Consider the following 10,848-nt stretch of genomic DNA (forward strand, 5'->3'; position numbering starts at 1 on the left):
CAGGAGCCTTTCTGGTCTTCTGCCTCTGGAAGAGCTGGCGCACATCCACTTCACAGATCGTGTGCAGGTGAGGGGTCAGAGGGGGGGGGAAGTTTGAGTTGGTGAGTTGGTGTGGGGGAGGGGTGGGACTGTGGGCTTTTCAAACCTACAGTAAAAACCATTCAGCTTGTCAGCCAGTCGTTGAGGACCAGCAGTGTTGGGGGATGGTCTCCTGTGGGTCGTGAGTGTCTGCAAGCCTTTCCACACTGACCGAGGATCGTTGTTTTGCATTAGCCTATAGTGAATTTATAGTGATTCAATGTATTTTGTGTGTAGAGCTTCACAATAAAACAACCCTTAACAGGGAGATAATGCTCAAATGTAAATACAAAGAATGATGAAAGCCATTGCTCAATTCATTTAAAACTAAGTTTATACATTTGCCTTTGATTGACATTTCACAGAACGCTGTGTAGCTTACAAAATTATCTCATCAGTGACATTGACCACGTGACTTTAATCCAACTCACCCTGATGTTCCAATGCCACAAATCTGTGACCGAGTTACTATATTATACTTTGTATTAAAAAAAACAACAGTTAAAATGTATTTTTTTCCATGGACTTAAATCATTGTTTTATTATTATGCTTTATATTATGGCCTTGCTGTCTTGGCATTTGGCCTTGGTGCCCTCAAAATAATTGACAACACCAAAAGCCAAGTGGCCCTGCCCTTAAAATGGTGAAACTCCAGGCCTGGTCTTGACAAAGAGACATTTAATCATCGGCCCAAACATTTAGCCTGTACAGCTACAGCATGTGCTGCCAGGTACTGGCATCACTCCCTAGTGTTGTTGTTGCTGGCAGTGTTACAACACAGCACCAATCTGGCAACCCCCCCGTGGGGACAGGTGTAAGAGATGACTTCAGGTCTACTGAATCAGCTCTACAGATTTAATCTACATCAATCTACGTATTTCAGTTTGGTATTGTCATGTGTACACACTGTGGCTTTAAGAAATAAGATGGCTGCGTCTCTGTACTTCCTTATTTGGCTTGTTAGAGATGGAGTTTATAGTATTTTCTTCATCTAATTTCAAGACAGCAAACAACTAAATATTGGCCTATTAATGTAACTGGGCAATGAAATGTCTCCTGTAGATCTGTTACTGTGGCATGTTGCTCCATGCTCATGCAATTTCCCTGGTGAACGAAAAGTTCCTTTTCAAAGTGGTCCTTCCTTGGATTTAATCTAGATTAACATCTGTTGTTTCTTCTTTTTGCATGACTGTTGTGCTGCCATCACCATGCTCTCCCTCGCTTGTGTGTCCCCTCCCTCTCTTTGAGGTTATTAGATTATTGTTTAATGGTAGGAGGAATCAGATTTCTGTTCTGTATTGTTTCTCTGCGCCTCAAACACAATGGCAAACATGAAGCTTAAGAAAAACTCCACATCACATCTATTACCATTTCATACCACACATATTATTTGTGTACATTGTCTTTGATTTTCAACATTAAACATAATTCATTTCGTAATGAAAGGCTGACATTTGCATGGATTCTATTCAATGTTCATGGGTGTGGTTTTGTTTCCACACCCATACAGTTGGGACAAAACGACAGTGCTGCCAAGCAAAAATCAAGTCAATTTGAAGTTGAATTTACTATTTCTGACATACTGAAAACTTATTTAACCCCCCCCCCCCACTATAACCACAATTTTAGTGTTTACGTTTAGTGCTTTGAAGGATTTATTTTCATCATTTCTTCTGTAGTGATGAAAAAAATTACAATTTAATGTAGCTGTATTAAATGTAATATTTTATCAATTGTCAAACTTTTTAACTGTGGTATGCTGCTGGAATGTCGATAACACCTACAAGGAGTGACTGAAAGGCCAAACATGTGCAGGTGTAGAAAAACTTTCAAATTGTTTAATTGTAATTTTAAAAACCTGCCGTCTACTGTAAAGTAGAGGATTTTTTTTCCAGAACAAATTCCATTGTAGCTGCACTGGACATCAATCAATGTGATGTCACGTCTCGGCTTTCCCCATGAAATGCTTAGCGGAGGTAGTAAGCTCTCCCATCCAGACAAGAGGGGTCAAACTGTCAAACTGAGGCTCTGTGATCTTATTTATAACAACTCTCTGATCATTCATCCAATTGAGGAAGGCCAAATTGTGAGCCAAAACGTTTTAATAGTGCCTTATTTGCCCTACTATAGTATTTTTTTGGAGCATTTAACTGTTCATGCCCAGACATTTTGAAAAAGCATGAGTGTACCATCAGTAAACTAACTTGATTCACATTGGATTGGAGAAAACATGTGTTCATCTGAGGATTATCTACCTAAATAAGTTAGGCAGACCTGCTTGGTTCCTTTGTTTGTACACTGAGTTTTCCCTCACCTGAACATCTGAACTTTTACTGAACATAATGACAGCAGGAAGCCCTAATGTTACTCTGTAATGCTGAAGCTGGGGATGGACAGGGTAAGCACTGCTGCAGGAGGAACACACACATTTACAAGCTGAGTGATGGGGCTGCAGCAGCATTTACTGTATAGATTATCCCCCACTGCCCACACTTAAGATCTCTCTTGTACATTCATTCATTTACTTTGACAACTTTTTTGTCTCTTCAATCAACTATCAATTTCATCATGTACTAACAGAACTTTGTTTGAGTTATCTAAAGTTTCAGCCAAACACACATCTGAGGGAACATATCTCCTATCCTTTCTTACAGTTGTTGGCGTATTTAACCAACAACCCTAACAACACAATGTTTCTATTACAAGTACTGATCTGTTCACTGTCAACAAATGCATGTTGTTTGAGACATGATGACCATTTGTATGGAAGTCTTTTGACACTTTGAGAATATGGATAAGATCATGGATTTGGTGAAATACCAAAAAGGCCAACATTAACATAAAACATGAAACTGATTTGCATGTTAACCCTAAATGAGTACACACACAAATGGGATTACAGACTATGTCTGCAGGCTGTGACGGAGTTATGCGTCACTCCTGCTGAGCCGGATTAGACTGAGCTTTACCTCAACCTCACAGGTCTGTTTAGGGTAACAGACTAAAACTGTAACACAGACACTGTCAGTTTGTGGCTCAATACTCACTTTCCTCTGTCTGTCTGTCTGTCTCTCTCTCTCTTAATCCTTTAATCTTGTCATATTTCCTTTTGTGTACACAAACAAAATCTGTGTCACATTTGTTTTACAGACTGAAAGACTGACCCGCACACACCTGCTCTCTGCCCTGTGTATCAGGGCTCCATGAAGGCGCCAGTTACAGTCCCGCTCTGCTTTCTCTCCATCCATCGTTCTGCTGAGGAGGACCCAGTGTCTTCATCTCCTGAGGGCAAAAACAGCGTCAGAATAAAGTGTTAAGGTACGCTGTGGGGTACTTCAGATTGATGACGTTGTTGACAGACAGACAGACAGACAGATGCAGGGATATCAATACACTATCAATGACTGCTTCATGCACCCCACAAAAGTAGTAAAAAAGAAAGAAAGTAAACAATGGAGGGGAGCTTCCCTCTTCATTCACGTGCTAATTGAACAACTCAGTTACCACAGGAAGGGAGAGGAGGAAAGGATCGTGTGAAGTAACCAAGAAAGGGAAAGGAGAAGTGATGAGAGGAGAAAGCACAGAGGATGAACAGAGGGAGATGAGAGAAAATTAGTAGGAACGAAAAAACAAGACTAGACAGGCCAAGCGGGGAAAAAAAGACACACTTTGTCATCTGCGTGCTTGACAGACAGATATGGATGATGGCAGAGAGAAAGCTCTGAAAAGAGGAAATAAATGAAGGGGGGAAAAGGGGGACAACAGTAAAGTGAACTGAGTGAGGAAGATGGAGAGACAGACGAGGCAAAAAAGACAGCAGGGCTCCATCGCAGCAGGATGGGCCTGCCTGGGCTGCTTGTGCTGTTTGTGGAGTCCCACTTGCCCCTTGCTCTGCTCCAAACACCATCCATAATTAATGAGGCCCTTACAAAGCCTTGAAAAAAATGATGGGAACTCTTCTATCCCTACTCCCTTCCTCCGCCTTCCCCGCCATTCAGAATCTCACCCCTTCTCTTTCATAATTCTCCCTTCTCTTATTTGTTTCGGTTGTCTTTCCCTTATTTTCTGATTTTTTTTCTGTGGATTACTCTAAAGATTGGTTGTTTCCTGCAACTCCTCTGTGTCTTCAACTCCTTCCAAAGTACTGCAGGGAGTTAAGCTCAGCATGTTGCCAATGCCAATGGAGGGGTAATTTTAGTCCCGTGCATTTCAAACAAGATGACTGTGTCGCCTCTTAAAAACAGAGCTGGGCAGAAACAGCTGTGTTTTTTCAGCCATGAAGTAACATAAAGTTTTCTCTCTGGTACCCACTCACATTCAAAAACAAATTGAGGCACATCTTTGTGATTGTGTACTGTATGTGTGTGTGTCTATGTGCACCAATGTGTTTGATTTTATGAGTGTATGTCTTTTTATTATGTGAGTGAGTGGTTGGAGTTTGTGTATGTGTGCATGTGTGTGTGTGTGTGTGTGTGTGTGTGTGTATGCTTTAGTCAGAGTGCTGCGTGCATCAATAATGTATCTAGATAATGCAGCCGCTTCACTCTATCAGGAACAACTAACAGGCATACCGACGCACAGAGGAAGACAGAGAATGAGGGGGCAAGACAGAGAGAAAGAGAGAGAGACAGAGAGGCAGAAAGAGAGAGAGAGAAAACACATGAGGTAGCAAAGAGGAAAGATGAGAAAGGGAAATATGAGTGATACAAACATGAAGCAGGAAGGTGAGGGTATGATGGGTAGGGGAAGCTAACGAACATTGAAGACCATATGTAGGAGCGGTCAGTAAAACAACGCACATTTGTTCGTAGTGTCACAATAGTCCGTTTCTTTATTCTATAACTGCAACAGAAACATAAATAAAATTGTCTTAAACAAAGAAATAAACGCTTGTCTCACAAAATGTGAAAAGGAGAAAACTAAAATCAGTGTAATGGCTTCAACACTCCGGCCCCTAATTGACCGTTAAAGGGCAATTTACACATTTATTCATGGGAAGCATACACTCAAAAGTCCTTTGTGACAATATTCAAGATTGTCCATAGAATGTCCAATATAATATATGTGGTAGAGCTGGGTGTCAAATACTATTCAGGATCAACCATCAGTGTTTAGAGCGGGCGGGTGGGGTTTAGGCAAGAAGCAAATTTAGGTATTGTCAGTAACATTATGGCAGAAATAGTCATTGTATTGTTTGTACTATGTACATTATGTAGAAATACAATTTAGAGCTAGAATACATTATTTAAAAAGTGTGGAAATTGATCTGTTTGTTTTTGTATTTACAGTAATAATTTAAATTATTTTTAAAATATATAATTTGGGATGTAACACTTCTATTACAGTATCCTAAATTACCCATAATATTGCGGGGGAATCTGTGCGTCTTATTGGAAAATCGCAATTTGCAAAGACTTCACGTTTTTGCAATCTGAATCCTATAGAAACACATTAGCTTATGGTGCATTCAAAGTTTTTACAAAATTGTAAAAATACCCTTCTGCCATCTACTGTTTCTTGTTTTTGTCATTTAAAAGCAATTGAATACTGAAAAGTTACTTTTAAAAGTTATTGTTATTACATTGGGATGAGAATCAACTAAAAGTGGTCTGCTCTGCTGAAAAGGAAAAACAATGAGCAGAATAAGGCACTGCACACCCACACAGGTAGGGCTGGGCATTAGATTGATATCATATTGATATTGATATTTGAGACTAGAAATCATAATGTTGTGATATGGCACAAGTGTTGTTGTTTCTTGGTTTTAAAGGCCACATTACAGGAAAGTGATGTAACTTTCTGAACTTACCAGACTAACTAAAATCTAATTGTAAAAATATTTTCTGAAAGCACCAATTGTCAACCCTACAATATTGTCTCAATATCAATATCAATGTATTTGATCAAGAATATTGTGATATTAGATTTTCTCCATATTGCCCAGCTCTACACATAGGTATTTTCCATTAACCTGGCTGATTAGTCAATTGGAAGTTGTGTAGAGCTGTGAATGGGCTTCAAGACTGCACTAAGAAGCTCCAGATCAAAACAAGAAGAAACTTGCCCCTTATGAGGTCACAAGGGGCAAGGTTACCTTCCCTCTGTATGCTTTGCGCACCCAGAGAATTTGGCCCACCCACGAGAGAGAGACATCATGGCTTTCAAACGAGCAAAGTGGCCGGTGGTAAAAGGCCACACCCCACTCCACCTTGCCCCCTCCTTCTCACGTCGATTCTCCTCTTGACCCAAAAGAATATATGTTAACAGAAGCAGAAAGGTGACCTAGTCCACGAGGCTTATGTTGCGCGCGCACACCACACACACACACACACACACACACACACACACACACACACACACACACACACACACACACACACACACACACACACACAACACCACACACACAACACACACACACACACACACACACACACACACACACACACACACACACACCTTTTCAGATCAAATAACTAACTGACACAGACATTGTTGTGGCCGACACTGTTTGTGTGTCTCTTTAGTCATAAATGCCAACAGGTCAGTTACTGTACATGATATCTAGTTACAAGTTATTTCACTTAAGGACAATTCTTGATTTCTCAAGAATTGTGTTTCTATTTGTGGTGCCAGACAGTGTAGTGACGGTTTGGATGATATGTTGCACTTCTTTCATTAGTTGATTAACTCTTTGCAGTTTATAATGTGTAGCGTTTTGTCTCGGGAAGCAGACGTTTGGCTTTGATTCAGAGAACACATTTCTCTTCCATCTCCACTCAGGCAAATGGGTGTTCTCTTTGGGGAAAATATGAAAAAGGTTTACAAGCTAACCGGTGCTATTATATTTATCCATGTTTAGCCAATGTTGCAAACACAGTTGCTATTTAATCAATTCACAAATGCTTTTTTGAACTGATTACAGACAGCAGTTGTAGATCATGAATCTCCAGTTAGTTCCATCCTGGTAATGAGATATTCGCCGACTAATACTGAGCCAGACGGAAGAGAGGAAGAGAGCAACATCATCATCATCATCATCATCGGTACACTCACAGTGGTACAATTGGGTCTGCCAACTCAAGACCCTTAATGAGGGCAATGTTATTTGTCTTCTGCCAAATTCAGAAGCCATAGCTGGCAATTTGAAATATAGTTCCCATGAGTCATTTGGGTGCTTTCCCAAGTCCAGAACAGAGATGAGTGTGCTAGCACTGGTTAGCACTCACCTCCACTGGATGTAGCTGAGTGGCATTTAGATTCCACTGTTCAAATGTCCAATTAAAGGGCTTCAGAAGCAGCGTGTCTTCAGTCTGCTCTTCAGAAGCAACATTTCCAGTTTGGTTTTAAGTTTCTTTTGTGGATATTGTTTTGACAAGCATATTGAATTAACAATTAAAGTTTAGTCATGTTTGATGTGGTAACAGATGGTGGCTGTACTTAACCCTCACGTTGTCTTTGGGTCAAATTGACCCGTTTTCCTATGATCATATTCTTTTTAACTACCCAAAATAACATGATTGATTCCACACAACGCTCTTTGGCAAGTACAAATCTCTACTTTCATTACTTTTGGGGTCTTATTTAATTTTATAGCATTTGAAGAAAAAAAATGAATGAATTGGATTCAAATTAGTATTGAGTAAAAGTTGACATTTTCCAGTCTGTGATTATCCATCAACATACATTACATTCCTTTAATTTTAGTCTAAATAATTCCTAATTTCTGCTTTTCTGACTCCTAACATTGGGTATAATTTCCTATAAATGAAGTTCATTGACCATAAATTCCAAAACATCAGTGTGTGACGTAAGCAAGTGACAAACATTAAAAAAGCATCAAAAGTGTTGAAAAAAGGGACAAAACGAAAGAAAAAGTTAAGACATCGATAAAAGCGTCAACAAAAGTGTTAATTTTCAGTTTTAATGGGAAGACAACACAAGGGTTAACGTATTTAAATAACTGAACTACGTCATGTCCCCTTGCCATTTTGTATCTGGATTTCCTAGCGCGTATTAGCAGAATAGGCAAAAAAGGCAGAACTTGCCTCATACTAGAAAAGAGAAGTGACATAAACAAACCATGCCAATTGCCTACTGATATGAGTGTTTATAAAAATTTCAAGCACATTTCACCCTTCAGAGAAGTGATCTGGTTCAACAAAAACAGACCCGGCATATAAAGGAAGTGGAGTGGAGAAAAGAGCCATGTGTGAGCTCCAAGTGAGCCAATTGATTTAGACATCCGCTGGACGTGTATACTGTTGCTCTGAGCATGAGGCGTTCAGAAAGACAACTGGATGCAAAAAAAACACACTTTACAGTATATGCCAGGGTTTTTCCTGCATAGAGGAATTTTTGGCACCCCCCCAAAGGGGGTTTTAGCCAGCACCAAAGGACAATCACCACACCAAAATGATAAAAATTGAGAGAGAAGATAGCAATTTTAAATCCCGTCCGAATGTGTTAAACAGCCATTACCAAATGACCGTTGAACAAGTAGAACATAAACTTGAATACAAGCACTAATATCAGTTTTATGGTCCAGAGTCAGGCTGTACCGGAATCTCCCTGGGATTTTAGCTGTGGTATTTAAAATATTAATATTATTTTTGTAACCAGTTTTGTTAATTGGGGTTTCATTTGCTCGAGCATAATTAACATTTTGTTCATGACATTGTCAGAAGTAACAGGAAAATGTATAGCTTTCTGTTTAATAAGGCAACACAGGCTCATTTACTTTTAATGTACATGGACCGATCATGCTCAGTGTCATGCGTAGTCCCCTCTAAAAAGCCATTCTGAGCCATAAGGGGGTAAAGGCCCTGGGCAAGAAGGGGTCCCACAGACCGACAAAATTATGTGGTTTAGCATGGGGATAGAGCCCAACCGATAAAGGATTTTTAAGGCTGATACCAATACGAATATTTGGTTATTTAAAAATCCGATATGCCGATATATCAGCCAATATATTTCTTTTTAAAAAATCCAGAAAAGCATAACAAAATATAAACAGATTTCCCTAACATTAGTTATTTGTAGTTATTTATGAGTTCTCACTAAAATAATATGATAATTTGTTTTATTGTCAAAACAAAACCACATCAAAATATATTAAAGTTCTGATAAATAACATGTAAACTTAAAGTCCTTTGTACAAAAACATTAACAAAAAAAAAAAAAATCTGTGTCGCCAACAGGGACGTTGTAGAGCGCCCTCTGGTGGACAGACTATGCAACGCCAACACTCATGACATGGTTGACAGTCCGTTTTTATTTTTTAAATATTCGTTGATGAAAGAATATTTAGGGTTAGGGTTTGCAACATAATTTATAATAAAATAAATTATTCTGATGAATGAATATTTAAAAAAACAAACAGCCATTATAAATGCCAACACTGATAGATTGGAAAATGCCTAATATCGGCCGATAATATTGGCTCGCCGATATATCCATCGGGCTCTAGTGGGGGTACCCACAATTAGGAAAAAGAGAGGAGGAAAGCTGCATGCTTTAAACTTTTAGTTCAAGTTCTTCAAGAGCCTAAACAAGCGAAAGCATAATGTTGTTTAAAAATGTTTAAAAAAACATTTTAAATTTAAAAAACATTGCATCTGTTATGTGGGTTTGACTTTCCCTTTCTGTGTATAGATGTTGGACTGTAAGCCAGCAACTCACTAAAATAAAACCGGTTTTTCTTCAGTTCTTCATATTGTGGGTAGCCTGGAACACTATGGCACATGTATCGGAATTTATGGAGGTAAAATGGGAAGTAAAAGAAGTGTTACTGAATCAGCAGCCATGTATCCGCCTATTGTCTGTCTCTGTCCAATAAGAACTGATGGATAGCCTCTGATGGCCTACTGCACTGAAAGCGCTTAAAGAACTATTTCTGCTGCTGTCGGAAAACCTTTTAAATCAGGAGTTTGGTGCCAAACTGGCTGAAAGTGCTGTCTATATGGCAGAGAAGATTAGAGATGACCTAAAACCTTTTAGACCTCATTAGAGCAGTTCCTCCTAACCGCTTTAGATTCTAATTCACCATTATGCCGTAAAAAGTCACTGAAAGCTGATTTTCTTTGTGGCGGTACTAGTTTTTTTTTTTTTTTAAAGACTCTTTTGTCTCTAACATTTTTACATGTTTTGAGATTCTTTTTGAAAGGAATTTACCTCTTACAATGTTCAGTTTTTCAAAAGTGGCCTGAGTATAGCACAATTTGAAGTGTGACGTAGAGTTGTGGGGTTGAAAGTTTAATTTGTAATTAGTTTGGTTTGGGGAGCTAACAAAACTTGACTGTGCTTCTTATTTCACCATTGGGTGTTTTAGCTTCGGGGCATGGTGATGAGAGGTCCACGCTTACATCAGTCAGCTAAAGTTCAACAGTGTGCAGTTTCATGTCAAGCACTTTTTAAATGTTGGTTTCAAAAAGCACTATACCAATTAACTTCACGGTCGTTATTAATAATGCAGTGCCAAAGGGTCTTACAAGTATCTCCACAAATCATTTGTGTGTGTGTGTGCACAGTTGCGTACAAAGAGGTTGACAGACACACCCAGAGTTTTTGCTCAGTATTAAACTTGACAAATACGAAGCATCAAAAATGTAGCCGAGCCTAAAAATAACATCATAAATTAGTTAAGCCTGGGAGGGCCTTCAGAATGCAGCCGGCCTCATATTCTTCTTTTTCTGTTTCAAGTCTGCACAAAGTGTCAGGGCTCGCTTTGTATTCAGGTCTCTACTTGAAACAGAGATGTTTACACTGCC

General features: G+C 39.2%; 1 protein-coding gene across 2 annotated transcripts in view; it reads right to left on the reverse strand.

Annotated features, from left to right (window-relative positions):
- Positions 1-10,848, reverse strand: part of frmpd1a (FERM and PDZ domain containing 1a) — a 51,312-nt gene that overhangs the window by 39,179 nt on the left and 1,285 nt on the right. Inside the window, exon 2 of one of the 2 annotated variants that reach the window (XM_032536039.1) lies at positions 3,254-3,361. The gene's annotated coding sequence lies outside the window, so the exon portion shown is untranslated. Of the gene's footprint in view, positions 1-3,243; positions 3,362-10,848 lie in introns of both variants that reach the window. The other variant, XM_032536045.1, reaches the window with a different exon arrangement.

This window comes from Etheostoma spectabile, chromosome 2 (assembly GCF_008692095.1).
Source record: "Etheostoma spectabile isolate EspeVRDwgs_2016 chromosome 2, UIUC_Espe_1.0, whole genome shotgun sequence".
Lineage (NCBI taxonomy): Eukaryota > Metazoa > Chordata > Actinopteri > Perciformes > Percidae > Etheostoma > Etheostoma spectabile.